The sequence below is a fragment of the Eptesicus fuscus genome, chromosome 19, assembly GCF_027574615.1.
Source record: "Eptesicus fuscus isolate TK198812 chromosome 19, DD_ASM_mEF_20220401, whole genome shotgun sequence".
Lineage (NCBI taxonomy): Eukaryota > Metazoa > Chordata > Mammalia > Chiroptera > Vespertilionidae > Eptesicus > Eptesicus fuscus.
Window position 1 is genome coordinate 4,845,702 of NC_072491.1, and position 27,435 is coordinate 4,873,136.

General features: G+C 48.3%; 1 long non-coding RNA gene across 4 annotated transcripts in view; it reads right to left on the minus strand.

The window, feature by feature from the left end:
- The window catches only part of LOC114228973 (uncharacterized), a 331,688-nt gene extending 309,122 nt beyond the window's left edge, over nt 1-22,566 (minus strand). For all 4 annotated transcript variants that reach the window (XR_008554601.1, XR_003615076.2, XR_008554599.1 and 1 more), the window contains exons 1-2: nt 22,388-22,566; nt 21,638-21,723 (exon numbers count right to left, since the gene is read on the minus strand). This is a non-coding gene — a long non-coding RNA (uncharacterized LOC114228973). The remainder of the gene's footprint in view (nt 1-21,637; nt 21,724-22,387) is intronic.
- Between the last annotated feature and the right edge of the window lie 4,869 nt (nt 22,567-27,435).

Here is a 27,435-nt window from a genome sequence, read left to right on the forward strand (position 1 = left end):
CCGGGGCACTGTGTCCTTTCTGGGCCTCAGCAATGAGCTAGTAGCCCTGTTTGAAAACTTATTCTGTAAATAAGCTTACAGACTCACCTCCCACCTGCTGGCCCCAGGGTTACAATTTATGGTGTGGGAACCAAGAAGAACGTTGGTCATCTCATTGCCTACATGCCTCCTGGGATGGAGACAGGGCTGGCATGGTTTCCATATGTAATTTTCAAAGGTGCTATCGATTTTAAATTCAACCAGGGAGGGCTGTGGCCGGGAAGGAATAATGTCAACAAGCCAAGGGCCCCAAGAGATGTTTTGGCCCTTAACTGTGAGGGAACATCCAAGTTTCTGTCCGGGTGGAAAGCTTCGTGTTTGAGACGCAGACAGAGCTGGGCAGGGGCGGAGCAGAAGAGGATCAGCTTCTAGGGGCTCTGATTTGAAATAAAGGTGCGGGCAGTGCTGCTGGGACCTGGAAGGGGAGACTGAGTTGGGGCTAGAAAAGAGCTGGGATTCCCACATAAACATATAAACGGCAGGGTCGGTTCCTCCTGGGGGCGGTGAGGGAAGGATGTGCTCCAGGTCTCGTTACTTGGCTTGGAGAGGGATGGCCGTCTTCTCCCCAGGTCTGCACATGCCCTTCCCTCTGGACATGTCTGTGTCCGTGACAGTTTCAACAGTTTGCATATAAAATTAGGGTCCACCCTAATGATCTCACTGTAATTTAATTACCTCTTTAAGGACCCTTTTTCCAAATATCGTTCCAGGCTAAGGTACTGAGGGTTAGGACTGCAACATACACATCTGGGTGAGGAGGGACAATTCAGCCCATGGCGGGGTCTAATTTGTGCCAGGCACTTTACATGAATGCTACAGGGGATGGGCTTTCCTGCAGTTTGGGGAGCACCCAGAGGTCAGTCACTCATCCATAAGCCAGAGGGAGAGGAAGACGCCTTCACAGAGCAAGTGACGTGGAAACTGGGCTTAAAGGATGAAAGGTTTCACGAGTTGGAGAAGAATTAAGTGGAATTCTAAGTAGACATAACTGCTGGTGCCAGAGCTTAGATGTGTGAAAGAACAAGCCACCGTGAAGAGAGGTGGGTGGGATGGGGGGGGGGGGGTGGAGGGACGTTAGAGACGAAGGTGGAAAGACAAATGGAGATCCCAGTGCAAGTCAAAGTAGACTTGATCCTCTGAGTTGATTCCAAGAACATTTTATCATAAAACTGTTGAGGCCCATAGTATTTGATCTGGAGGGTCCACAGAGAGCCATGAGTTCAAACTCCTCCTGTTACAGATGAGAAAAATGTGGCTCAGAAAATACAAGTGATTTGCCCAAGGTCATGAAGAACTTACACCAAGACCCAGAGGGTTCAATCTTCTCTGTTCTCTATATCACACATGACCCCCGGGACTCTGAAAGTACTAAGACTTACATACCCAAGCATCTGAGGGACCCTGGGAATTAGGAAGGGGGGATGGGGGGGGTGAGAATCCCTTCACCATCACCCTTCCAATCACAATAACATTATACTGGATCATAAGAGAGGCCAGGAAAAATAGTTACCACCAGTGATTTATGATCTGAGAACCAAGACCACCTACAATGCTCCAGCCTAAAGCAGGTTCCATTTCAATTTTGAAAACAATACTCAGAGTGCAGCCAACCTATTGGCCATATGCCTACATGGGCCCCTGCCCCAGCATCCGGACCCAGTAGCCTCCACAGCCCTATGTTCACTTGACCTTGCTGTCTTTTATGAGGAACAGCAGGTACAGACTGATCAGGGAGCAGGGCACAATTTATTTTTAGCTTTTGTCTCCGGAGGAAAATTAACCCAATGATGCTGCCAGAATGGAGGAGTGGTGGCTGAGATCTTTCCTCAGAAACAGAGGGCAGCTGCTGACCCTGGAGAAGGTTATACAGCAGGGAAGCTAAAGAACCAACCAGGAGCCTCGCTGGGCATGGAACCTCACTCACAGATGGTGCTGATTCAATGAGCCTGGGTTTGCTAGAGAGGTGCAGAAAGTCACACCGAGAGGGAACTTCAGGAAACATATGGGCCGTCTCTTCTTTAAGACAGGGGAAATTTGAGGCAGAGAAGAGACAAATGATCTGCCCAAAGTCACAACTTTGCCAAGTGACAGAGCCAAGCCTACAACCCAAGTCAATCAACTCTTGCTTCATTGTTTTTCCCATTGCGGCCCCATCACATCCTTCAAGCAAGACTGGATAGCAAAGGTTAGGGATCCCTCACCTTACCTGAAGGTCAATGCAAGGTCCCACCTCCCCTGTACACTATCCATCACCAAACCTCCAACAGTTGCACGCTTCCTTCGGCTTGGGATGAAGTTTCAGCTAAATTTCAGGATTGAATATCTGGGTCAATGCTAGTGCTGGATTTCTTCAATTCGGTTAAGTTAACTTGATTAACTAGTCATAACCTTGGATCCTGGGGAGCCAGTGAGGACTGGGGTGGTTATAGGGGGCGTCAGGTAAGGTGGGGTGAGTTCCTCAGGATGGAAGAGAAGGGGTCAGAAAGTGGGAGAGTAACTGATAAAGGTGGCACGGTCAATCTTTGAACTTGATGTAGGCTGTCTCTTTATGGAGAAGGTGGGGAGAAGAGGTGAGCAGGGGTTTTGGAATCATGAGAGATAGGTAGCCGGGTGGCCTTTAGGTTCTAAGCACTCAATCTCACTGTGCTTCTGTTTACCCAACCATCAAGGCAGAGTTCTCACAGTGACTCTGTCTTCCACCAGGAGGCTGTGGGCAGGGAGCTGGGAACCATGAGCTGCAGAAGCGAGAAAGACACTATCCCCCAGATTGGAGTCCCCAGGCTCTGAGAACTGAATCTGTTTCCTGACAGTGGCAGGATGGGAAGTGTGCTTTATGGAGATTTACCTGGCGGCAGGTGTGAAACTGGCAGAGACAGGAAGATGACTTAGAGCACGGAAGGGCTTGAGGCAGAAAACAGTCAGCAAAGTGCTGAATCTGTCTTGGGGAGAGGGAATTAGTTCCGTTCAGCTGTTAGCTGGCGTTCGCTTCCTACACTTATGGTGATGGGCCTTGACAGGCCCGATTCAGTTTCACAGCATAAAGATAAAATCAGTCATTTCACAGGAAAACCAAAACACAACTTTTTCATCTAATTGATCCCTAGGCAACGACATTTGCCTTTGGCCCAGGCGCTGCTTCTCTTGAGCTACACCCCGCCCATCCCTCCCCTGTCTACCCAGCCCTCTCCCTCGGAGGGAAAATAATGTATAGTTGTTATTAGTTGACTGAGTGATCCTACACACACACGCACACACACGCACATACACCTACTTAGATTCTCTTATCTTTCTTTCAGCAATCACATTGATCAGATACCATATCTGATCAGACATGAGCACAATAACCATTCTTTAGGTATCTCATCCCCATTCTCTCCTGGGAGCTCTGAGATAGTCAGTCTATGAGTTGCAAGAACTGCCCTGGCTGAGTGGCTCAATTGGTTGGAGCGTCGTCCCATATACCAAAAGGTTGCCAGTTTGATGCCTGGTCAGGATGTTTATGGGAGGCAACCGATCAATGTTTCTCTCTCACATCAATGTTTCTCTCTCCCCCCCTTCCTCTTCTCTATCTAAAGAATAATAAAAAAAAAAAGTCACAAGAACTGGTTTGGAGCCTCAGCTATGTGGCCTTGGGTAAAGCACTTCCGCTCTTTGGGCCTCGGCTCCTTGATCTATAAACTGGAACCTCGGTTAAGATGACCTCAGAGGCACCTTTCTTTTCGGACAATCTATCCGGTAAACTGTAAAGCCTTCCCCTGTATCCCCTGCAGAGGTTTGAGTCATGTGGCTGATGAAGGCCAATAGACAATGACAGCATCCTTCTCCCTTCCACCAGCCTCCCACAGCACCCGCCGGAGCATTTCCAGACTCCATCAAGCCCCCAGGGGACCCGCTGGGATCAGCCGAGTCACTGTCTCAGCTGATGGATATCGTAAGGAACCGTGAGAACTACTTGGGATCTGGGAGCGTCGGGGAAAGGAGGGCTAGTCAACTACATGCGATAGAGGGCTCCCGCCATCCTCACCCTACCTTCTGAGCTAGAAACGCAGTCTTGCTGCCAGTCCCCATGGCACCCTAAGACTCCAGTTCCCTCCATCAACCCTCATGGGCCTGGGGCCCGGACCGCAGGCCTGAGAGCTTGAGGAGAAGGTGACATCTTCAGCCAGGAGTGGATTTCTTTTTTTACAAGCTCACCCAAACATTGTTTGGCCGCCATCGCCTATGAGCTTTCCCAACGTGAAGAAAGAAAGGGCACAGGGGGACCAGGCGGACGCTGGAACCCTGTGTTTTCTCAAGGACATCACAGAAGTCCACATGACTTGGGGTTTGAAAGCAAAATGCCAGCACAGAGCGGATTCCTGACGAATGTGGCCCAGATGTTTCTGAGCGATTTATTTGTGTTGATGGAAAATGGCTGAGCTAATAATCCTTGGAAGGCATTCCTACAGGGAGAGCTGAAGTCTGCTTTGCTTCTCTGCTCCTTGTATTTGCTTGTGGTTTTTCTTTTAGGGAAGAACAGAAAGAAATTGGATGTTGGAAAAAGCCCAGTAACAACTGTATCCATTTGACAACTGATGCCCAAATCTCAAGCCTCGATTTGTTGACCTGATTTATATCGATTATTGAACGTTCACTGAGGCCCAGACACTTCTCATCATTATCTCATTTACTCCCTATCATCAGGAGGGGACCAAGGCTCAGAGAGGTGGGGTGTCCTGCCCAGAGTCACACAGCCAGTAGAAGGAGGGCTGAGAATGAAACCCCACGTGTCAGACTGTAGAGCAAAAACATTCCTACCACGTTACTGAGTAGGGCAAAGACGGGGGTGTTTAAGGATTAAAGGGGAGGTCTTCGAATTGATCCTTCTTTTTGTCTTCTCTGTTGTATGTTCTGAATTTAGTCAAGAGGTCCTTAAAGGAGAAGCACTGCTTTTTGACACACACCTCCCCCCACCCCCACAGCACCTCCCGGGTAATGAGTACTTGTGCTGTGGTCCAAAGCCGTACTTGCGATCACGTGGAAATGGCTGTGAAGCAGACAGAACTGCGTCCAAATCTCAGCTTCACCCTCACAAGCTAAGGGACTCGGAGCAAGTCGGTTAAGTTCCCTGCGTTTGGTTTCTTCGTTCTCTCAGTCTCTGGCTCTGCAGCTATAGCGGCAGCACATTAAAGTGGCGTGAGGACAGCTTTGGGCCCAGCACTTGGCACAGAATTGGCTCAGTGGACGGTGCTTGGGCCGGCACGGAATTAACCTGGTTCTCTTGCATCCAAGTCTATTTCTGTTCGGAGGGACAATGAACTTCACTGAGCACTTAATTACGCCCATGCAATGGGAGAACAGAGGGCACTTCTGGAAGACCCAGGACCCCAAGGGACTCACCTCCTAAATATTTGCCCAATAAATGCCATCTTCCCGACACGGTATTTTTGGAACTAGGGTAGATGGAGGACATGCAGTGGTGGACAGGACAGGCGTGGCTTTGTCCTTGTGGAGGGTCCAGGCTTCAGGACAGACGTGACACATATATGAAAAGTAAATGTGCCAAGTGCTCTAGTAGGGAGACTCCTACAGCAGGGAGACTCCTACAGCACGGGGACTCGGGGACTCGCCGAGGGAGTGCCACTCTAGTGATGATGAGGCTTCCGAAGGAGCAGAGCTGGACAGGGAGGGAGAGGAGTTCTGAGCAGGGGCTGAAGGGGAGAGACCAGGATCTCTGAAGAACTGGAGGAAGTTCAGAGAGCTGGAGGAGCAGGTGGGAGAGGGTGTGGGCTTAGGTGAGACTGAAGAAGTAGGGAGGGCCATGGGGAGCCTTGCATGACAGGTTAGGAGTCTGGATGTTTTAATGAGGCCGGCATCAAACCTTCCAAGTAGTTTAAGCAAAGGATTTACATCTTAGAAAGATTACTTGGCCACAATTTGGAAAGAGGATTTGGGGTGAGGGAGACACAGAAACAATTACCAGTAAAGTAATGCAATTGATGTGATGAGGTTGGGAGGATATTCAAAATGTTTAACAATCAGTACCCAAGGGCCACCCGCCAGATGAACTACCTGGGAGGCTACTGAAGGAAGTCCGGAAGGACCTCTGCCAAGCCCAGCATCATCCCGAAGGGCACCAGCGGTGGGCTGGGCTGCCGGGTGGCAGGGAGGGGGCACTCATGGAAGGGTCATTGGTGGTGTGGGCAGGAGCGCTTGACCAGTTAGCATGGACTTATTTCAATATTCCAGCCCTTGGTGAGGTCACTGTGATACATTCCATTGTGGATGTCAGCGGGGAGAGGGGAGAAGCAAAGGAGCTGGAGTAAGATTCCACAGTCTCCATGCATTTCACCCATGAGCCAGCAACCAGGGAAAGGACCCGCTCAAGCTCATGGTCTGAACACCTTGAATCCGGGAACTCCCGGTGAGACCACTATGACTTGGAGTAGGACGTGCCACACAGAAGAATGGGGACACTGCCACTTTAAGAGGAATGTGGTCTCACTGTGAACTGATCACAACCATTCACTTGCCGTAGCCAAGCCAACTCTGTCTTGGGTTCATCCTGACAACTCCCACTCTAGAGATTCTGCACGTCATCCCTGCTGTCCTGACCCTGACCAGGTTCCTGGCGAATATGGCCACTCTGTTGATTTTTCTGATTCTTCTTCACTCTGCTGGTTTTGTCCTGGATTCTCCACAAACAGCAGACCTTCCCAGCTCCATTTTACCCTGCCTGGACCCTGCAGTTTCTTCTGCTTAACCTTCCAGCTCAGTGCACACCCCTCATTCCTTGATGGTAACCCCAGTTTTTCTCCAGGGAGACCGGGGGATTGAGTGTGGTGTATGCTGCTTTGCTAACTAAGACAGTCAAATTAGTCAAGCAAGTCTTTCACTCATTCAAGTTTTCCTGCCGGGGGCACAGCAAACGCTGGAGGGGTTCATGCTGTTTCCATAGCTCCACACTCTGCCTGGGGCCTGCGATGCCCTCAGGAACGACTGAGACACGTCAGACTGCGTGAATGCTATGAGCATCCACTGTGCTGTGGCTGCTGAAGATTCAGGATGAGAAAAATATGGTCTCAGATCAAACTTGAATCTGTTCATTGGTTCATCCTTGAGTCATTCCCTCGGCCATTGAGGGCTGAGTGCCCAGTCCGTGCCAGGCACTGTGAATAAGGAGCAGTTTCTGAGCTCGAGGAGAGAGGAACGGGAACAGTGAGAGAGGTGTCTTTAACCGAAAGATTGTGTCACCCGTGAAAAATGAAGACGGGAATTAAAACCAAAGTTTGTAAAGCTCTTTGAGCGTTAGGTATTGACTTTGGCAAGCGAGTGGAGGCTGGGTGGTCCTCCTTGAACGATGAGGCCTTAAACCCTAGGCAAGGGTTTTCCAAATCCATCTTGCTTCAGAGGTTTAAGTCTAATGGGGCAGGGGAGTGGGGGGTGCACTTGGACTTGGACGGCTGACTGTGAGCCAGAGCTTGAGTTTATACGCGGGACTAATGCTCCATAAAGAACATGCTTGGACCCTTGGCGGCTCATGCAGGCTCCTTGCATCGGCTCTCCCCTCTGGCAAGATACAAAGCCTAGGACAAGGAAAGGTGTCCCCTCAACACAGTCGCGGCCGGACAGATGACAGTATGCGGTGTTAATCCCAGTAAGCATTTAAGAGACTCAAGCCTCTGCATGCCTTCCTCGTTCAAAAAAACACTGAGTGAGGCCCTGTGGGGACCAGGCACCGTATTAGGAGCTCGCTGCGTGGCTGAGAGGTAGTCCCTGCTATCTGGGACTTCACAGATGGATGGGGCTCCCAGGGTTCTAATAAACCATGTATGGGTGTGGAAACTGAGGCCCAGAGAATTTAACTAACTCGCTCGGAGATAACTGGAAATACACATTGGTCTCTGCCCCTGGTTCCTGGCACAGAGCTCCTGACACCCTTGTGATTCCCCAAGTGATAAGAGCACTAAGAGCATCTATTGAGGTGACTTGGGTGGGTTTCTGAGTGGCTTCTGGATGGGGGCTGGTCATCAGAAAAACCAAGCCGAGATTAGAAAGCTGGAATTTTCAGCCACACACACACACACACACACACACCCCTCCCCTATCCTCTAGAGAGGAAGAGGGGCTGAAGGGTCCCGGGTTCGATTCCCTGTCAGGGCACATGCCCGGGTTACGGCCTCAATCCCCAATGTGGGGCATGCAGGAGGCAGCTGATTAATGTTTCTTTCTCATCATTAATGTTTCTGTCTCTCTCCCTCTCTCTTTCCCCTCTGAAATCAATAAAAAAAGAAATAATTAAAAAAGAAAAAGGAAGTTTGAAAATATCCATGGAGAATTATCTCCCAAAGGCAACCTGGACAGAGCCTGGGCCGACCTCGTGGGGCGCTCTAGAGCAGCAATGCTGGGCCAGAACGTTCTGCCCTGGTGGGAAATGGCCGGGCCTTCCCACCCTGCCTCAGTCACCAGATGTGGGCGAGCTGGGAGGATGTGCCTCGGCCCAGCCTGCTCTCCACAGTGGGCACGAACCCTGCGGGAGCTCACGGACATGGGAACCTCCCTTGGCCTTGGACCTGAGTGGTACATGTCTGTGTCTGCCACAGCAATGCACGTGAACCTTTTCTCACAGCGGGGACTCCTCGCGGTTGTGTGGTACTTCTGATTACTCCAACTGACGAACACCCCAAGGTTGAGCATTAGGCTATTATGAACTTCCTGCTGTTCTGAATGATGCCATGCATGAACATCCTAGTAGATTACAATTCTGTCCTCTTCCCTGATTTCTCCCCTTAGGACCAATTCCTAAAGGTGGGATTCTACGGCAAGGTGTTTGGGTATCTTCAAGGCTTTCCCCCACACTGGCCTCCATGGAACCCGTGCCCATCCCTGCTGCCCCGCAGTGGCTGGGTCCTGTGGACACCGATTACCCTGACTCCTTGAAGGCAGCGCTAGTCTCACAGGGGAAGAAAAGTATTCTGTTTTTGTTTTTATTCGCATTTTTTTAAACGCTGTGGGTAAACACGTTTTCACATGCTGTTTGACCGCTTGATTTCCTGTTTTTCTCAACTGCTTGTTTATATTCATTCTTCATCTTCCTAATGCAGCTTTTTCTTGTCCTTACTGATTGGAAAGACTTCTTAAACACAGAGGCTCATTCTCCCTACCATCTCTGCTGTCATTGTTTTTCCCAGTTTACTGCTTGCCTTTCGTCTTGTTTACACTGTTCCTGACATGCACATGTTTATAGTTTGTTAGGGCCAATTCATCAATCTTTTGCGTCTTAGCGTCTGTCCTTGTCATTACGATCGCAATGCTTGATTCATCTTTTTATCTCGATGCTGGACCTTGATTCTCCCCTATTAAATGTGACCCAGTTAATTTCCATTCACTGTTGCAGGCTGCCTGGGTCTTTCAGAATCTTACATCACCCGGCATCTCAGCTCTCCCTCCCAGCTTTGAGTCACATGCAAATTTGATCAACGCTCTTTCTGTGACTTCATCCAAGTCGTCTATCACCCCCCCTTTTGCATTTCTCTAATGACGCTCATTCAACTCGTCTGAAAAGGAGCCAAATGGAGCCTTCCATATCACCAGTGCAGCAGCCAACTGGCGCCAGGCACCGACGTGGGAGAGGAGCCTATCCCTGCCAACTGGACGCCTGGCCAGGTCCAAGATGCCTCTTTGGATCAGTGTTTTCAAGCACCTGTCACCCTTAGAACCCTTGCTTTCTGTACATAATCATTTATTTATATTTTCTCCTCCCATTAGCATATCTATTTTTTCCCTTTTTTAGCCAACTGAATGCTTTGTGGAATGACAAGGGACATAAATATATAGAAAATAATCATGTGTTAGATGACAATGATGAGGCATGACTGGCAGAACAAACAGTCCAGGCTCACACTGGAAGGTCAATTCATTTCCTTGGATTATTGGACAAGACATTCAAGATTATCTGGTCCACACCTTCCCACTCTCATCCACCTGATGCAAACATCCATTTTTCCTCATGAAGGTTAATTATAGCTACCATTTACAGAAACCATCTGGAAACCAGACAGTTTTCTTACATGATCTCTAATCCTTTAAAAAATAAAAATAAAAAAGGAACTTTGCAAGACAGGTGTTTTCTCCCTTCAAACACAAGGAAAATAGAGGCTCCGAGAAGTCAAGCTTTTAGTCCAAGATCACACAGTGTGAAAGTGTTAAGAGCCTGGTTTTGAACTTGTATCTCTCTGGATCCAAATCCCATATCAAGCTGCCTCCCCAGCTGATGCCAATTGCCCTGCACTCTTTAAGCACCATCAGGGTTGGATCACTCCTGAAGGTCATTCCAGGAGTGCCATGAGGGGAAGAATTCTGGATATTGGCCTAAATGGCCTTTTCTGCATCTTCCACACAAATTAATCTTCTTTTTAAAAAAATATATATTTACTGATTTTTTACAGAGAGGAAGGGAGAGTTTGAAACATCGATCAGCTGCCTCCTGCACACCTGCTCCTGGGGATGTGCCTGCAACCATGGTACATGCCCTTGACCGGAATCAAATCTGGGACCCTTTGGTCCTCAGGCCGACGCTCTATCCACTGAGCCAAACCAGTTAGAGCCAAATTAATTTTCTTGTCCCTCCTCAAGATAGGACTTCTAAGCATCGTCTCCTCCTTGTCCCCTCTTCTCAGATCTGTCAACAGTTCCTCATACGATAGAGTTGGGACACCTTTCTGGGGATCGAGCCTGCAACCAAGATACATGCCCTTGACTGGAATTGAAATCATACCCTTTCAGTCCTTGGGCCGACGCTCTAACTGCTGAGCCAAAGCAGCTAGGTCCACTATATGACTTTCTTAAAGCAAGCTCCCATCCTTGCTTGACTGCTTTTTCTCACCTCCCAGTCTTACCCTGGAGTTCCTTCCTGCCTCCTTTGAACATTCATTTACGGAGCTGCAGCCCTGGCCTCATGGTGCCCAGAGGGTGAGAGAGAGATGGGTGGGATGAGGAAAGCTCAGAGTTCCCAGGTGGGGCCTCTAAGGTGGGAAACCACCTAGCACAGAGCCAGGAGGGCTCTTTCAGGAATGGCTGGGAAAGTGGCCTCTCTGCTGCGGATGTATGTTGGAAGGAGTTGGAAAGGGGGAGCTGCAAAGGTGACATCCAAAAACACGGAGGTGGGACAGGGAAATATACTTCAAGACCCTTCCATGGTTCTGTCCACTTCTGTGACTGAACTATGTCTTCCTTTTGTGTTCTGAGCCCCACGTGCTCATTTTCCCCATTCCTACCATGAAGCTAATAATATTACCTTCCTTGTGGGTTTGTGCAGAGAATTAAATGATCTAATCACTGTGAAGCGCTTAGAACAGTAAGTGCCCCACAAATGGTGGCCATTATCATTTTCAGCCTCGCCCTACATTTAATTATTTCCGTGAACAAAGCACCAGGCAGTGTGCAAGGATAACGGCCTTGCTTTTTGACCTCCTGCTTGAGAGCTTTCTCATACACACCTCATCTGAGCCTCGCACAACCCTCGAGAAGGGAGCACAGCAGGCCCTCACTGACCTTCCATAAGGAGGATGCAAGGAAGACTTGGATGATGAAAGAGGAACACCAGAGTTTGTCCAGGAGTCCATCACCACTTTCCCCCACCATCCTGTTTTGATTTTAATGTGGATAGATGACCAGCAATAAGGATCGACTGAGTTGAGTCTTAACTTACGTCTGACAGCTCCTACCCCCCTTGCACTCTTCCTTTGCCCCCCTCTGTGCCATATCGGAGACCAAGCTATGGCCCTGAGTTTGAGCCTGAGGCTTATCCCAATGCCTGAGCTGACTGTGAAAATAGCAGGAAGTGGCTCAGCCCTGTATGTTTCTTCATGGTTTGACCTTCACTACCAACTCGGGACTCAGCCCAGCTCTCAGCTCTGGAATCCCACGCTGCGTTAAGAACTGTGAAGCATCTTGGATTTTACCCTACCTGAGATCTAACAAGTTAACCTACTACAATTCTCAGGTTCTGGCAGAAGATGTGAAACTCCTGGGTCGGAGACAAAAGACAGCTTATTACTCACAGTAACGTTAGCAGCCAGAATGCCATCGCTGGTGCTAGTTCCCTGAACCTCAGTTCCCCAGGGGCAATGAAGTGGGGGCCAGGTAACTCCTCTACACGCAGCAGGTTTTGTTATTAGCTAGGAACCCAAAGCCTAAGAAACTCCCATCTTTTAAAGGAGCTGTAAGCCAGCCTGCCTAACCTTTGCCCCAGAGAGAGACATGACTGGTCAGCAAACAAATCGGCCCTCTGGCCTGAGGGAGACACTGTGCCCACGCTCCAGGGCTCTCTGTTACGCAAACATCCTTGGAAAGACAGGTGGCCACCAAAGCTTTCAGTGCCTCTGCTCACGAGATGTGCAGACACTTGGAGAACGACCCCTGGAAAACAGACTCCTAACACCTTGTCCTGCCTCTGTGGTCTGTCTGGTTATTCGGGTCATCGTTTCTGGGATACCCAATACCCACGGCCTTCCTGGGCTCATCATCGCAATATTATGGAGGCAAAAGCCAGGCGATTTTTAGAAGGTTCACATGCCTTGTGCTGCGAGCTGGTAAAATGGACACAGGTGATGTGCCCGGCTCCTGGAGGAAAGGTGAAATGTGGTCCAGTATGCAAATGAGTATGAAATCTTAGCTAGATTAGAGGAGACACTGACACGATTCGTATAATGATGTCCTGACCCATTTTTCTAATGATGAAAGTCGGCGTGTCTCTAATAATGAATGTTAATTAACTGCAAGGCATAAGCCGTTAACCAACGTGGACTCTCTCGATGTCTGTGTCTATCGTTTGAACAAACACCTGGCTCATCTAAACATTCCTCCACCCTCTTTCTTACCCATGAGACGAAGAGTTACTGTAGGCCCTCCTATGGGCTGGGTGTTTTAAGCTGAAGTACTGGACACCACAGCACAGACTGGACAACACTGTGAGCCTGGCTACACCGAAGTGACCCCGCGTGAAGTGCCTACTGCTCGGCCGGGGCTTTGGGGACAGGCACACCCTTTCCTCAAGCAATTCCACATCTAGGGACTCATCCCAGAGAAGGCCCCAGAGATGGGCAGCATGGCTTTTCCGAGGATTAAATAAGCTGATACAAAGTGCTAAGAACAGTAGCTGGCTCAACGTGTTTCATTTACGTGCTCAGCTCAGTTTTACTTAGAAGTGAAAAGAATTTAAATAACCCAAACCTCCAACAATAAAGGACTCTTTCAGTAAATTATGAAATGTACCTAAAATGAATTGGGATATGGGTGTTAAAACCGCACTGTAACTGGATGCTGCTGATGTTTAGAATGTAAAAAGTAGTAAAGACCATTGCCCTCGCTGTCACAATAAGGAAGCACTGATAAACTAAAAAAGGTCACGCGTATCTAGGAATAAATTAAGAGCAGGTGTGAAGATCTCTACAGTGAAAACTGCAAACCAGTGCTGAGATAAAGAAGATTTAAAGAGAGGCCAAAAGTAAAGACATACTGTATTAATGTACTCAAATACTTAGGTTTGTTAAGATGAAAATTCTTCCCAAGTTTACCTATAGATTCAATGGTGTTCCAATCAAAATCTCAAAAGACTTTTTTGTAAACACTAATAAGCTGGTTCGGAAATATAGATGGAAATGGAAAGACCCTAGAATAGCCAAGATAATTTTAAGAAGAACACAGTTGGTGGCTTATATTAACGTATTTCAAGAGGTAGTTTTTTGGTCCAGAGTAAATCCATAGTGTGTCACTGGTCGCCCGGTACTCACCAGGAGAGCTGGAGTGGCTGTTTGTGGCTATCATCTGTTCCAGTTAATGAGAATCTGAGCCAGGAGGGTTTTATTCATTCATTAAACACATATTTACTGAGGTTGTATGTGCCAGGCAAGGACAGATTGTCAATGAAGCTAACCAGTTGTAATGGTCAGGGCCTCTCCCTGGTATAGGCCTCCTTCCAAGGACTCCCATAGTCACGGGTATTTGTAAAATATACCAAGGAAGATCTTCACCAGAATTGGTTAAGACCACTGTCTCCACTGTAGTCTTCCTTCCTTCCTACTTCCCGCATGTTGATTGACGTGGGAGTAATTGTGTCATTGGGAGAATTCAATTTAAGTGGAAATGAGGATTTATTCAGTATGACTTTGGTGGGATATATTTATGTGGCTGCAGCCACTTCCAAGGAGGGTTACATTATTTCTAACTGTTCCAGAAAGGAACGACTATCAGAAATATTCTTACTGCCCACTACGCCAACCCACCCAGAGTCATGACACCATATCCCATGCCAGAAATTGTTTATCAAGATATAAATGAAAAAAAAAAAGATATAAATGGTTTCTATGGTACCTGGCATCAAAACTATGGGGTAATAGAGAAAAACTGAGGTACAAAAGCAAGTCTGTGGAAAATCATTCCTAATTTTATGGCTCAGATCTGAAAGGAATTTGATAGATCTTCCCAACTTGGACATGACCAATAGCAGATCGTGAAGCCAAAAGAAACGTTCCTGAAACATCATCAATAAAAAAGCAAATTTCAATCAACCACACAAGAGAAAATAACCCAACTGTCCTTATATTCTCTCTATAAAAAAAATATTGTAAGACTTACTGAGAAAAGTGTTCAAGTTTCTCACTCTGATAGCAAATTTGTGTATTTTTCCTTGTAGTTCCGCCAAATTTAACTTTATACGTATTTGAGACTTGTTATTAAGTGTACGCAAATTCAGAGCTGCTGTATCATCCTGACAAACTGAACCTATTTTTATTACACAATCTCCTTTTTTATATCTCGCAGTTCTTTGCCCTGAAGTGTGCTTGGCCTGTTATAAAGATGATGACAGCACCTTCTTTTCCATTTCCCATTCTTTCACCCTACATACAGGCATGGGCCATCACTCCAAATGAAGGCAGGGGGCCAGGCCTCTATCCTGCTACTGTATGACTCTTGCACTGACCGGTCATTGGGGGTATGAGTTGCTGGGAGAGAGTGGGCATGGCCTTGAGCCACACAGCTTTCTGCGGCGGAAGTGAGGCGTGGGGAGGAGCTCAGCTGTGAGTCATCCGCAGACAACACGGGCAGCTGCCAGAGGACTGAATGTATTGGTCCTGAAGGGAGATGGGACAACACCCCAGGGCACCCACCATACACCCTCAACCTCCAATCAAGTTGCTATGGAAACAGACAGATTCTCACGAGAGAGGTACGGGATTGTCAGATCTGCTTACCAGAATCAAAAACCCTAAACATGTTGAATCGGAAAATGGCAACCGTGTGGTTCTCGGAATCTTTGAGCTGGAAGGCACCCCAGAGATGTTAGAGCTCACCCTCCTCGTTTTTACAAACGAGGTGACTGGGGCTCAGATGTAGCCAGTTCCCCTTCCTAAGGCCAAGGAGCCATCTGTGGCTCTGGCAGGACCAGGATCATGAGTTTGCTCTTTTGACTCATAATTTATTGCATGACTCCAGCCCTGCATTTATTTGGCAGACATCTATGGCTAAAGAATATTATGCATAAGCTGTGTAATCTATATTTATGATGTTTTAAATAAGTCTGAAAAAGTACCCTCAAGAGTCTCTTAGTTGTCAAGATTTTTGCATATACATTTTCCATTAGCATAAGTGATTAAGGCATAAATGCCCCTATAAAACTAAACACGGTCTTTGTTTTCTAAGTACATTTCTAAGCTCCTGACGACAGAATGAAGGAACGTTTATGCAACCCAACTTTTATTCAGTTCCAAGTAAGACCACGGGTAAAGGCTTCACCTGGGAAATCAGTTCATGGTCATTAGTACGTTATCCTACCCAATAAAATGGTAATATGTAAATTACCATCACTCCGCTACGCCCACGATTGGGCCAGAGGGAGGCGCAGGGAGCGGGACTCGGGGTGGCCGGGGTAGCTGATTGGGCCGGCAGGACGCTGAGCTGGCGGCGCGAGCTCAGCGTCTGCGCCATGGCTGTGCTGTGGAACAGAAGGGGCCTCTGGGGCAGCGAGCTCACGTCCTGCCGCGGACCATCAAAAGCGGGGGAGCAGGGTGCCTGTCTGCTCAGGCACCAGGCCTTTCAGAAGCTTCCGCCATGCCGGAGGCTTCTGAAAGGCCTGGTGCACCAGCGGACAGGCACCCAGCTCCACTGAGATCGAAAGCGAAAGCATGTAGGGGACCCTACACGTGCATGATTCAATCATGCACTGGGCCTCTAGTAGTCTCATAGTTCTGTAGCTTCTGCATTATTTCATTTAATCCTCCCAGAAACTGTGATGTGGGAAGGGAGCAAAGGGGTAGCTCCAATTTAGAGATGCAACTACATAACGAGAGAAGTGAAATGGCTCACTGAAAGACGCACATTTAGTCCATGGTGGTTCCAGGGCAAAATTCGGTCACTTGTCTCATAACCCAGTGTAACAGACGCACCCTACGCTGCCCCTTCCCCCCCACCCCCCAATGAGTCATGCCCTTGTACAATTCCCTCACCTTTGACTTGCTTAGAATATGGCCAGGGGATGGGCTATCCCTGCCTTGATGAGGGTCAAAATGGTTGCATGGTTACATTTTGTTATGTAAGACTCCTACTGGTAGCGGAAGAGAGGCACTGCTACTGACCTTGAAGAAATAAACTGCCACGTTGAACAGCTTATCTGGGCATCCACCTGGCAGGGAACCGTGGGTTGGAAGGTGGTCTCCAGCCGAGAGCCAACAAAATGCTGGGGCCCTCAGCTGAATTTTGCCAACAACCTGAGTGAGCCTCTTCCCCATCCACGCCTCCAGATGAGAACACAGCCCAGCTGACACGACACTGCACCTTCCTTGTAGTTCCCTAAGCAGAGGGTCCCTGGGTCCCCATTCACATAAGAGACATACCCTTGACTCCTGACCCTCAGAAACTGTGAGATAATAAATGTGTCATGTTTTAAGTTGCTAAGTTCATGGTAATTTGTTATATAATTGTAAAAGACTAATATCCCTAGTATTCCTCCCAAGACGGCTCAGGTGAAACCATATATATATATATATATATATCGTACTCCCTGGACTCAGGGGCCAACCTTTTAAAGGCTGAATAATATTACATTGTATGTTTGCATATACTGGTTTCCTTATCCATCCACCAGCCAATGGACATTTGGGTGGCCTGTACCTTTTGGCTATTGTGGACAATGCTGCTGTGAGTATTGATGTGCAAATACCTCTTCAAGACCCTCCTTCAGTTCTTCTGGATAAACACCTAGAAGTGAAATTGCTGCATCATATGTTTTCATTCCAGTTTTCATTTTCTGCGGCCCCACTACACCCCTTTCCATAGCAGCTGTCCCTTTTCCATTCCCACCACCAAGTGTCCCAGTTTCTCCAGAGCCTCGGAGGAGCTAGTGTGGACCCTTCTGAACTGGGCGTGAAGGCAGGACATCTGAGTGGAACTGACCAGGAGACAGTGACCACGCCCCAGGTGACGGGATGGTATTGCTGACAGGCTTGGGATTCATCCAACAGGAAATGAGAGAAGCCACCAAAGATAAACGAGTTCACCGAGGGCAGTGGAGGGAGGAGAGCAAAAGGTGAGGACTCAGCCTCGGGGAATGGCCCGGTGGGGCTGGGCCGCGCACTCATTCACAAAGGGCAGGGGCTAATTGCTTTTAAAAAGCTCCTGCTCTCAAGTTAAACATTCCCCTGCTGTTCCTGGATTTACTTAGCAAACGCTTTTGCATATTAAATACTAACTTATCTCAGATGGAGTTACCCAAATCAAAATTAGAGGGTGCAGTGATGGTTACCATCTGTGGAGGTTTTTAGTTTTCATCTAACAACCCAGAGAGGTAGACAGGAGTATTCTGACGACAGCCCTCTGGGGGGAGGCAAAGCAATGAAGCCACCAGGTGCCGGACATGCTCTCCTATTGTTTGCTCCCACTCCCGGCGGGGATTAGAAAGGATTGCTCAGGTCCCGGGCTCTGGGGATGGGGTGTGTGCTAGTTAGCAGGGACACTGTGCATCTGGAGTATATGCACAAAGATCAGTGGACTTGAGAGTAAGGTGAAGAACAGAGAATTTTTAGGGCAGAGAAAGTATTCCGTATGATACTGTGATGGTAGATGCAAGTCATTTCACATGGGTCAAAACCCATAGAACGGGCCACATAAGAAGTGAATTCTAATGTAACCACGGACTTTAGTTAGTAATAACCAACTTGTAAGTAGAGAAGCCAGCACCCAAACTCAGACCTTCTGATCCTAGAGTCTATATGCTTTCTATTATTCCACCCCACTTCTCTAGACAAATAAGATGTTCTTTGATACCTATTTTTTCTAACTTCTGGAGATTCTAATTCTCTATTAAATAGAAGTCGGTGATAGCGCTCACACATGACATCTGAGTCTCTTGCCCCCAGATCCTATGTGTTTCCAGCTTCTTACGTCAAACATTTAACGCGAGGCCAGACACTGTGCCCAGGGCTAGCCCTATACAGAGTCATAGCAAGAAACGCACCAACACCAAGGCTAGGGTGAGGACAGGGACATTAAATCACAAAGGGATATCCAGGGCTTTATGTCCTTAAAGACAATGATCTTTTTGTTTGTGGAGGACGAATAGGTGAATTCAGTCCTCCCGTAAACATCTACTGGGGCCTTGGGAAACACAGATGAGTAAGACACAGTTCTTACCTTCAAACAGATCAGTGTCTCCGGATGGCATGGGCAAGGTGAGTTCACATATAATTACATGCAGGGGTAATACTCTAAATATGTTACAACTGGAAGAGCATGGAAGGCAACCAATCAGAATGGATAGCTCAACCTTCCAGAACACACTCCAGCCATAAATAAGCCACCTGGACATACCTGGACGAATACGTGTGTATTAGTCAGCTCAGGCTGCCATAACAAAATACCATACATTAGATGGCTTTGAACAACAGCAATTTATTTTCTCATAGTTCCGGAGACAGGAAAGTCCAAGATCAAGGTTTGATTTCTGGTGTGCGCCCTCTCCCTGCCTAGCAGATAGATGCCCTCTCACTGTGTCTTGGGTACCAATCCTATCGGACTAGGGGCTCACCCTTATGACCTCATTTAACCTCAATTTCCTCCTAAAGACCCCATATCTCCAGATACAGTCACATTGTGGGACTGGTCCCTTAACCTGTGGGGTCTGTGCTACTCCTGTTTAGTGTCAGGACTAAGTTGCATTATGGGATACCCAGCTGGGGTCAGAGAGATTCATGGTGACAGAAGTGTTGGGAGTGTGGGAGTACAGGAGAAACAGAAGTGGTTATTCCAATTCATCATCTGTAAGATGGAAATACGCATCACCATTCCTACCTCACTGCTTGCTGTGAAGAATAAATGAGTTAGTGCTTAGAATAGCACCTGACACAGAGGCAACATTACCAGTGTTAGCTGTTATTATCACAGGGGTCACGCTCTTAACCATCATGGTACTGGGGCCTCATTTTAATTTCTCATTCTGACAATGCAAATTAACAATGCATTTCTCCCTCTGTTCAGCCAAACTGAGACTCCATGTTGAGAATTCACCTATGGCAACTGACTCTACAGATACCAGAAATGAGTACTACTAGTAGTAAATGTTCACTACTATCTATCAATTAGAAAAATGGCCAGGCATATATATATATGCATTTAAATAAAATGACAAAGATAGACCCCCAAGTGATGACACAGCCTGGGAGGGCCCTGAGGGATTAAGGGTAATATTTTATTTCTTTTCTTCTTCCTGTTGTTCTTGTGTGGGGTTTGTTTGTTTTGTTTTCTTGTTCTCCGCAATGAGACTGTATCTATTTGGTACTCATAAAAGCAACTATAAAAGTTATTGTTCAAATCCTATCTGGGCAAAGGATCCGTGAGCCCAAAGGAAACAGGAACGCACCCTCCTCGTCCTTTCTCCGTTGCGTTCGTCTCGGGGCATGCCCTGGGAAATGAAAGCGCACCAGCTCTTCACCCTGTCCCAAGGTGCGGTCACAGAGGGATGACTCAGAAGTGGCTTCTGGCACCAGGCAGCGCCAGAGCCAGGGAGGAGCAGGAGAGCTGCAGCTGCCACACCAGCCAGCTCTGCTGAGAATCCTCACGCTGAAGTGGGGGAGGAGGGGGCGCTCACAGCACGTTCCCACCTGAACCACGCAGGGCCAGACTCGCCTAATTAATCACACTAATTGCAAAGAAGGAGCTGGAAGCCAACAGGCAGACCCAACACATTGTAGAATTAAAGAATATCCAAGCATAGGAACCCCAGTCAGCTTCTTCCTTAGGCTGCTCCACATTTTATTTATTTACTTTGCAATACAAATCAAAAATGCTCAGCATCAAGACTTCCTTTGCTTCAGGTCCCCACAGAGCCCCGCATGGAGCCAGGTACACAGGAACTGCTGTGCTTCGGTTATTTTAATCGATATGTCTTGTTTTCCCTGCCCAGCACCCACTGTTCCTTTTCCAGGTAAAACATCTCCCAGTTTCCCTTTGAGGAAGCACCCCTCTGACACTCTTGGTGGGCCTGCCAATCAAGGTGACCTTCCCGCCCAGGGGGTGGGCACTGAGCCCAAGATAAGCCAATCAGATGCTCCCTTTTTTGAGTGGGGGAAATGGATTACCCCAACAAGCCTTTTCATTGGCTCAGATGGTACCCAAGTCCCTAAATAAAAGGTAGAGCAGCCTACCAGCTCCCTGGACTGAGCCCTGAGTCACTTCACAAGTATTCCAACTCTCTCACCATGCCAAAGCCTTTGGGCCTGTGAGAATTGGCTCTTAGGAAGGAAGGGTTTGAGGTTTGGAGAAGGGAAGACAAGTACCAAACCCTGTGGCAGAGCCTGGAGGAACTTTCCTACGGGTCTCTGTTCTTTCCCGTCCCCTCTCTGCTCACGGAAGCCGGAGTGAGCTTTTCATTATTCTTAAATTGTGATACAACACACCAAACATAAAATTCACCATTTTAATCATCTTAAACCGTGCAACGTAGTGGCATTTAGCACATTCACAGTGTGGCGCGACCATCACTACCTGGTTCCAGAACCTTTTCATCACCCCCAAAAGAAAACCCCGCACCCCACTAGGCGGTCACTCCCCAACCCCTCTCCCCCAAGACCCTGGCAACTACTATGTTGCTCTCCGTTTCTATGGCCTATACTAGATCTTTCATACAAACAGACTCATACACACGGCATGTGATTTTCTGTGTCTCAGATCTGGCATATATGACCCAGGAGTCAGTTCACAGTCCTTTCCTCTTGTCAACTCAGACTCACTGCCCGGGAGATCTCATCTAGTCCCATGGCTTCCATCTCCCAACTTCCTCCAGCCAGGTGTCTCCCCTGATCGCCGCCAACTGAGCATCGCTAACAGATATCACCAACAGGTGTTACCAACTTCACTCCAAAACAAACTGCTGTTGTCTACCCGTCCCCTACCATTAACCCTTATCGCCGCAAACGAAAACGCCATCCTTCCAGACCCAGGCCAAATATCTCCGAGTCCTCGACTTACCTCTCTGTCGCCCCATCCAGTCAATAAATGCAGCCGACTTTGACTTCAAAACATATCCAGCATCACACGGCTTCTGGTCCAAGCGACCACAGCGCCTTACCTGGGTTACTGCAATCGCCTCCTGGTCCTCCCTGCCTCCGCCCGCGGCCCTGTCCATTGGTTCTCGACACAGCAGCTCCAGAGATCCTGTCCAAGTGCAAGTGAGATCACACCCCGTTAAATCTGTGCTTCAGGTAAACAAGAAGCAACTTTTTAGTATAAGTATGTCCCATGCGATATTTGGGACATTTTTGCATAAGGCAGACTTATACTTTAACGTGATCTGTTGTGCCGGTCTAACCGAGTTCCTGTATTTTTATTTGCTAAGTCTGGCAGCCTTAACTAACACTGTAACCATCATCCCAATCCTGGTAAACCCGCTTTCCTGCTTTTTTTTCCGCCTTAGCAAACCGCCATCACATGTGTTACTTTATCAGTCTACACTCGCTACAACTGGGCTGTCTGATAAAGTAGCCACTGGCCACACGTGGCTATTGAGTGTTTGCAATGAGGCCCACACTAAATTAATATCAACTTTAACGCACACACGAGTTAGTTATTGGGAAGCTTTTAAGTGTGTTTAGAAAAACTTGCGTAAGGGAATATACTTTTTCGACTATACATTTTATGAAATCGAAATACAGATCCTGTTTTTCCCATGAAACCTTAACATTCCAATTGAGATGTGCCAGAAGTGCAAATGACACATCAATTTTTATTTATTTTATTTATTTATTTTGCGAGGCAGCACCTTTCATTTCCTGGAGCCGGAGGAACCCAAGGGTAAAGGGCGGATTCTGAGTCTACTCACCAGGAAGAGGTACAGAGGACAGCTGGCCTGGAACAACACGGATTTGAACTGCTGGGGTCCAATTATGCACGATTTTTTTTTTTTTTTTAATAACCATACAGTAGGCCCTCCACATCCTGAGATTTCGCATCGGTCAATTCCACCAACATTGGCCTGAAGGCGCTGTCCGCGGTTGGGGGTCCGCGGGTGCAGAGGCGGCTGTGCGCACTGCTCCGGTGCCATGTCATAGAGGGACTTGTGGGGGTGCTGGAGCCAATCCCCAGACAGGAGGGCCGACGTCAGCCGAGTTTGTGCTGAGTCCAAAGTGACACGGGCTTTCCCACGGCGCAGGAACTGGCGCCCCCGGCCCCCACATTGTCCGGGGAGAGGAGGAAACGCCGCTAAAGAAGCGACCAGGTCCACAGCGGAGACGTGTCCAGCTCAATTAGACTCCGAAACCACAGCGTCAGCGGCCGAGCCAAAGCCCGAGGTTCCCGGAGGCCTGTCTCTCCGTCCACTTCCTGGGCACGTGGAGGGACGACCATTTCCCAGCAACCTTTGCAGTTCAGCTGAGGCCATGTGACCTGTTCAGGCCAATGGGCTAGGATAAGCTGAGGCCATGTGACCTGTTCAGGCCAATGGGTATAAGCTGAGGCCATGTGACCTGTTCAGGCAGATGGGCGGGAGGGAAGATGCTGTGGCACCTCGGTCTTTCCCGGGCTTTGGAAGCCAGGGGTTGGGGTTGGTGGCGTTGCCAGCCGTGGGCAGGGGGCCCTGCAGGTGGCACAGCCGCCCTGGAGAGTCGCCAGACCGTGTGCGAGGCAGAGATGCAGGTGCCTGCAACGTAAGTGAGCCCAGCCCGTTCTGGACCAAACAGAGGCTTTCTGTCGTATTTACAGGGTGGCATACAATGCTCAGGTAGCCTTGGTTTTAAAATTATATAGCCCAGGACTAGCTGGTTTGGCTCGGTGGATAGAGCCTCAGCCTGCGGACTGAAGGGTCCCAGGTTCCATTCCGGTCAAGGGCACATGCCTGGGTTGCAGGCTCGATCCCCAGTAGGGGGCGTGCAGGAGGCAGCCGATCAATGATTCTCTCTCAACATTGATGTTTCTATCTCTCTCTCCCTCTCCTTTCCTCTCTGAAATCAATAAAAATATATTTAAACAAATAAGAAAATAAATAGTAAAATTATATAGTCCAAGTAAATGGGAAAACGAGATACAGAAGAGAGGTGACGTTATTCCTGTACGGGCTTGACCTGAGCCTCGGTTTCCTCCTCTGTAAGGGGAATAAAGATAACACCTACTTCAGCAGGTGCCATGAGGTTCTTAAAAAATAATTTAACAAACACACAGGGTACTTACCGTGGTTAGCAATATTAACACATTCACTCGTTGTATTCGTTTCTTGAAGCTGTTGTAACAAGTTGCCACAAACTGGGCGTCATAAAACAATAGAAATGTATCCTCTTACAGGTCTGGAGGCTACACGTGTGAAATGCAGGCGTCATCAGGTCCCTGCTCGCTCCTCAGGCTCTAAGGAAGGATGTGGGGCTGAGGAAGCTGGGATGGAGGTAGGAGGAAGATTTGTTTTTTATTGTATGCCTCTCTGTGCTGTTTAAATTTCCTTTACAAGGTACACACATTCCTCATGTAAAAAATAAACTCTAACAGTGAAAGGCAGACTCGGTCCCAGGTGGAGGGAGTTTCAGGAACCAGCCATAGTTGCAAGGGTGTGTTTGTTTACTTCGCTTTTATTTAGCGGAGGGGGAGGAGCAGCAGGGATTCATTCCTCAGCCCTGAGCTGCTTCACCTGCCCCGGAGGTTCCCGGGACAGCCTGTCTCACGGGATGGACATCACTGACCACAATTTCATTCTCTTCTGTGCTGTTTGTTGGTACAGAATTTGGGAGCGATATGTAGTTAGAGATCGCTGATTATATGTTTCCTAATTTCCCCTCTCCTTACTGTCCAGGTATCTCTCTGCCCACAAAAGACCCCCACGCTGTCGCCTTTTCCCCGGGGATGAGCAAGTTTTGTGTCTCGAAGGTGTTTGGGGCCTATTCAAAACAACAGCAGTGTCCCCATGAATTATCACTGTCCTTGGTGCCTTGGGAGAATCAAGGCTGGTCCCTGGGACAACAGCAGGCCCACTGTGTCAGCAGGTGCCCGTTGTTGATGCTGATGTTGTTGTTAATCCTCATCTGAGGACATTTTTCCATTGATTTTTAGGGAGAGTAGAAGAGAGAGGGAAAGACAGAGAGAAACATCGATGTGAGAAAAACACATCCATTGCTTGCCTCCTGCACAAGCCCTGACCAGGGAGGAGCCTGCAACCAAGGTACGTGCCCTTGACCAGAATCGAACCCGGGACCCTTCGGTCCACAGGCCAACGCTCTACCCACTGAGGCAAACCGGCTAGTGCTCAACAGGTGCCCTCTTTTATGCCAGTGGCAAAGCTCTGACACTTTGGGTCTGTCCACTGATGGCGCATCTCAGCCGAGGCAAAAGCAGAGAAGGAAGACTCTTCCCATGGCATTGAGAACACCGGCTCGCCCTGACTGGTTTGGCTCAGTAGATAGAGCGTCGGCCTCCGGACTGAAGGGTCCCAGGTTCTATTCCGGTCAAGGGCATGTACCTTGGTTGCGGGCACATCCCCAGTAGGGGGTGTGCAGGAGGCAGATGATCGATGTTTCTCTCTCTTCTAACTCTCTATCCCTCTCCCTTCCTCTCTGTAAAAAATCAATAAAATATATATTAAAAAAAAAAAAAAAAGAACACCAGCTCTAGGGTCAGAGAGATACACCTTGGTTTCCACCAGCTCTTTTTCCAGTGACGACTCACACAGTCCCTGTGTCTGGAGGTTCAGCAAGCTCACGCTAACAGGGCACTTAGCGCAGTGCCTCTCGTGTGCCAAGCGTTCGGAGTCGGAGATGATATTGCTGCTGTGATGGTCATGACTTTGATGATATTGGGCTGGTCCCGCCTTTACACTTTTCCCAGAACCTTGCACCTGTTGCCATAGGGCTTTCACAGCGTGGGGTTAATACTGGAAAACGGAGTTTCCCGTGGTCATGATGGTGGTTTTTGTCATGATTGCTGTTGTTTTTAACCTGTAAACAATAACTTTCCTGCCTAAGGGAGAAGCACCGTGTGGCCAGTGTGTGTGGTGCAATGAGCACCGTCTGAACGCAGACAGACATGGGCCCTAATTGCAAATCAGCCACTGGCTAGTGGGGTGGCCTTAGGCAAATCGGTTAATAATTCTGAGCCTCGGTTTTCTTTTCTGTAAAATAAGCATAATAATCCCCAATTCCTTTACCTAATTTGTGTTACGTTTTCTTAGCTGCTGGATACTCTGCTGGGTTCTGAGGCTACAAAGGGCAGAGAAAATTCATCCCTCACTTCAAAGAGATCACCATCTGGAGTTCTCTGCTCCGGAGAATGGTGATTAAGAGCTTGAGCTTTGGAATTAGACAGACCTGGGTTTGAATATGTGCTCTGAACTCACTGGCTGTGTGATCTTGAGCCGGTTAGTCCCCTTTGCTGATCCTTCGTTCCCCCTGTCAAAATGGAGATGGTGGTAACCTGCATCTTGGGTGGTTTTGAGGCTTCGGGTACATCGTGATGTGAAGCTCTTGGTTCACCCCGCGGGCACCCAGCAAAGGTTGGCTGCTATGACAAAGTGCACTCAGATGTTGCTGGTGCCGTGCAGGGATGTGTGCTGGTTTCAGTGGATAATTATACACGGAGGCCAGGGATGTGGGAGTCAGGAAAGGTTTCAAGGAGACCATGATGTCTGGACAGAGTCTTTAAAAATGAGAACATAAGGGAGAACCAAGGAATGCATCCAAGAAGCCACAGGAAGATCAGAATGATAGGAACGTAATGTACGGGGTTAGCAGGGTCCAAGTGCATGGCTGTCTTCCTGAGTGGCAGTGGCGTAAGAGATGGGCTGGAGCCGGCTGTTGGCAGGAGCCAGAGCATTGCAAGTCTTAAATGAAATTCCAAGGAACTCGGAATTTCATTTAAAGGAGACTGAGGCGCCACCGAGTGCTCTTTAGAGTAGAGCAATAATGATATTAGATTATCATGAAGAGACAATGATCTATCATATCCATAGAAAAGTTCTAGGAAAGGCAGAATGGAGGAAAGTCCTGGAGGGGGGCAAGCCTGGTGGCCAGGAGCCCAGTGAGGAGGCGTCACCAGAGCCCCAAAAGAGATGAGGAAGGGCTGCCCCGGGCAGCAGCAAGAGTGGGGAGGAGCCATATTGTGCAGCCTCCCGGGTGAGCTGTGCTGCTTATAAAGACTCATGCACTTCCTATGCGCTGTTTCTCCTTTCTCCCCTTCTCTATCGCCTCCCAAGTCTCCATGTCCTTCGCTCCAATGCCTCCTCGCCCCTTCTCTCACCACTCTGTCCTCTCTCCTTCCTCCTCTCTCTTGAAGCTTTGCTGAGAGCCGGGAACTGAAAAAACCCAGTTGTGGTTTGATCCAGATGTGCAACATGCCCTAACTGGTTTGGCTCAGTGGATAGAGCATCGACCTGCGGACTGAAAGGTCCCAGGTTTGATTCCGGTCAAGGGCATGTACCTTGGTTGCGGGCACATCCCCAGTCGGGGTGTGCAAGAGGCAGCTGATTGATGTTTCTCTCCCATCAATGTTTCTAACTCTCTATCCCTCTCACTTCCTCTCTGTAAAAAAAAAAATCAATAAAATATATTTTAAAAAAAATAGATGTGCAACATCTCAGGAGGCTGGAGCAGGACAGAGAGAAAATAGAGGACACGGACATTCACTCCGGTTCAACTTTCTCTTTAAAAATATCCCTTTGGGCACCAGAACAAACCCCATGGGAAATTTTAGCAGCCCTGTCTCGTGATGACTTTGCCTCCACTCACCACCTTCAGGCCTCTCTTTGCAGGCTACGTCCGTAGCCAGAGAGCTGGATGTCTAACTGGACGGACACAGCAGCCACATCTTCCTTCTCTGATGGATGGCCATCTTCAGTCTTACCTTCTGGCAACGAAACATGATGATAAGCTCATGGTGAGTCAGGAACTGGGAGGCGCT